This window comes from Eurypyga helias, unplaced genomic scaffold (genome assembly GCF_000690775.1).
Source record: "Eurypyga helias isolate BGI_N326 unplaced genomic scaffold, ASM69077v1 scaffold9697, whole genome shotgun sequence".
NCBI lineage: Eukaryota > Metazoa > Chordata > Aves > Eurypygiformes > Eurypygidae > Eurypyga > Eurypyga helias.
In genome coordinates, this window is record NW_010262270.1 from 17884 (window position 1) to 21418 (window position 3535).

The window sequence follows — 3535 nt, forward strand, 5'->3', positions numbered from 1 at the left end:
AAGCCCCATCATCTCATTTTCCCCATTTGGAAAGTAGGAAGAATGCAACTTCCCATAGCGAGTTGGAGTAAGATATATTCCTAAATCCCTCAAGCTAAATTCTGAAACGAATAACCTGAATCACCACTTGCAAACCCCACCTGCAATAGGGATGACATCATAAAATTCTTCCTGTTAGCTTGCAAAGCATTAGGAAGTAAGGTTTCCTGCCCCCAGAACTGATGTAGCAATATTGTGGAAAACACTTTCCCATACCTAGAACATATTTACAGGCGCTTTACCTTTTTATTTTCTTTTGACTTAAATAGCACTTCATTCTTGTTTATTCCACTACTGTATTTATAGTTAGTAATCAGTTTCAGCAGACTACATAAGCTAAACTCATTTAGTCAACGCTCATGCGATAGGCCCTCTCCAGCCTCCTTTCAGCATGGCTCCTTTCCCACACCTAATCCCGATTATGCTTAAACTATCTTGAACAAACGAACTCAGATCCTACATACTGGACCTTATGAGGTATCATCTAAGCTTTCTCCAGCATTACAGACATTCATTGAGGGCTGAGCTGAAATCTTCTCGAAGACTTTCTCTTCCTAGTCTAGGACCTTTTCCTAGGAAGCCAACAGAACTACTGAAAAGCATCCTTAACCACGGATGATGTTCTGGAAAACTAAGTTTTTGAGAAGTAGTGGAAGGCTGAGGTCATTATATAGAATCTTCTCTTTTAATTATGCAGTAATAGCAGATAATAATCAAATGTCATCTTATCACAAGTGAAAGCTCCTGGCTCTTCCCTGCCTTCCCTAATTGATGACAATAGGCTGTTTGTTAGCACCTGGACTGTGGATCCCTCCTCCTAAAGAAAACATAATGGAAGAACAACAGTTAACTCGTATCAAAAACCAGGAAGTTTGCAGACTTAAGCAGGAATCACAGGCTGCATACTAAGGGCAAAAATACATTTAATGGCTATTTCATTACCAGCCATCTACATGGACTTAAATGATATGGAAAAATTACACGAGATAAATAAAAACTTATAACCAAGTTAGGGTTTGTTTACTGCTCTGTTTTTGAAAGTTACTGCTGTTGCTTTGGTAGGCATATGACTCAGTCTTCACTAAAAATGTTTATGCTGAGATATTTAGATACACAAGAGTCACACTGACTATGCAAGAAACAGAACAATGGGTTTATAACTCATTAAAATGGAATTTCAGAAGCAAACAAAAGGCATTTGCAAGGTCTTAGTAACTCCTCTGTGCTAAAATTCTGAAAACAATAAATATGACTGATAGTTAATCTTTTCAAAGAATCTTCTAGAGAGAAAGAGCAAAGAAGATGAGGATAAATTTTGCTAACAGCTTTCACATCCATTCTCTCTCTGAGTGAAATAAACCAAATACACTTTACATGATCAGGCTTACCATGAGCAGGGGTAGAAGGGTTAGCAAAACAGTCAGCGGAAAAAGCAAGATCCTGCTGCAAACCCTCAGAAGGTTCTTGGAATTTGTATTTAGTACTGTTGGAGACTACAGCAGAACTCTGTAAGGGTCAGCATCTCACTGGCGAAGTCACCAGAATCAACACTCTCATGCAAGAAACTAAGACGCAGTTTGAATCTACTAACTTGGCAGTTTTGTAAGAGGAGTCTACATGAAAAGCTGAACCAGAAGATGACCCTGGAATTAGAGAATTATCCCTTTGCTATACCCACAAAGTATCCAAGAAGGCCAGTGTCAGATGAGGAAGAGAAGGCATCCGAAATAAAAATCCAAGGAAAAGAATGGCTTTTTAAAAAACAACTGCTTTTTCTTTTTTCTTTTTTTTTTTCCTTTTATTTTAATAGAGTGTCTGACTTGTCAGGACAGAAATTTTTATCAGCAATGTTCCAGACAGGTTCAGAAAACAAACACAAGTTTTACTCCATGATGTATCTCACTTTGGTAAGTGGAGCAGGCTGCTTCTGAAGCCAGCTGATTTCAAAAGCAGCAGCATCTGTGAGATCAAAAAGTGACATAATTTCTGAGCTGGTACATACTAACCAGAAACGCTTTAGGAAGCCAAATATTTCCTGTTTCATAAGGAAGTTAGGAATACATACTATAGTGTCCAGGTTTTATCTGCATTTCATTGATAGAATCTGTAGGTTTTATTAATTTAAGGAGATTTAAAAATACATCACGAACTGATAAAAGCTGCCTTCTACCATTCAGGTAAGTATAATTGTTGCAGGAAGAAAGCTGGGAGGAGTAGAAGAAAGGGAAAATCAGGTGGATGGGAATTCATTTCAGGCGGTTACAAGGGCTAGCTCATGATTTCCGCATCACTTACAAGTATTGCTTTCTTTTGATGTAGACATCACTAGTTGACAGAGTTCTTGGAGATGCTCCTGTCCATCCCCAAAAGATGCTGGAGCCAAGAAGGAACATCACTAATACACAAAAAGCATCACAGCAGACAAAAGCAAGTAAGTCTGTAACAATTGTTCCAGATTAGTGCTTAAAACCAGACAACTAATAAGATGGGTACGTGGTATTCTGCTCATTTTGCTTGCGTTAGTCCCTCCTTTAGTCGGGCCACATGCTATCTGGGGTCAGGACAGAAAGAAATTCCATCAGCACAAGCAAGTGCACTGCGGTGCAGCAGAGCAACAGTCCACTGGCACTAGCTCAATGCAAACCTGATTCCGACTTACATGACAGACACAGTATCACATCCAACATTAGTTCTCCTAGGATGAGAGAGCCTTTCCCACCCAGTGTTTTTGCTGCAGATAGCTAGATCCCACTGCACCTATTTACAGAGAGAAACATGCATTCTTTTATGCGATCGAAAGACAGACCCAAAGCCACACAAGCTTGATGGATCTCTGTCACACAAAAATTTCAATACCTTCCCTCCCTGCCACGAAAATTAATGTAACAACCAACAACTTGTTATGGACGTACTTTGTTTTACTAATGCCTCCCCTTGCAGGAGTAGGAATATTAAGAAAATCCCTCAGAGTAAACATTACATGTAAGGTCACAGTTTGCTCATCTTCTGTTCCAACTGTTTACACAAGTGGCAAACATTCTGGCTCATGTTTGTTCTAGTAATAAAAACACTTAACCTAAACCCAACTCACAACTAAGTTTGGAGCAGATAAACTCCAACACGGCAACGTGCCTCTCCTCTGCAGTGCAGTGTGGGGGCTCCACGGCTGAGCTGAGGCAGCGGAGGGTCAAAGGGAAAGTGGGTGAACAGACTGCTCATCCTCGTAGCGCGGGGCATTTCCTTTTACCTAACAGATTGATTGGAAAAAGCAGGACACCCGGGGCTGATTAGCTGCTGCTCCTGAACAGCGCAGTGAACTTCAGGTGCTCATTTGTGACTCTGGGTTGCCTCAGGCTACTGGAATACACCAAGTTTCCCGTCTGAACACGTTAAAAGCAAAATCCTTCTGACCAAACGGGTGACGGCGGGGTGAGGAGCGGGAGCGGGGCTGCGGATGACGGTAACACGGGCACCGCGCGGGGAGGGGGGGGAGACC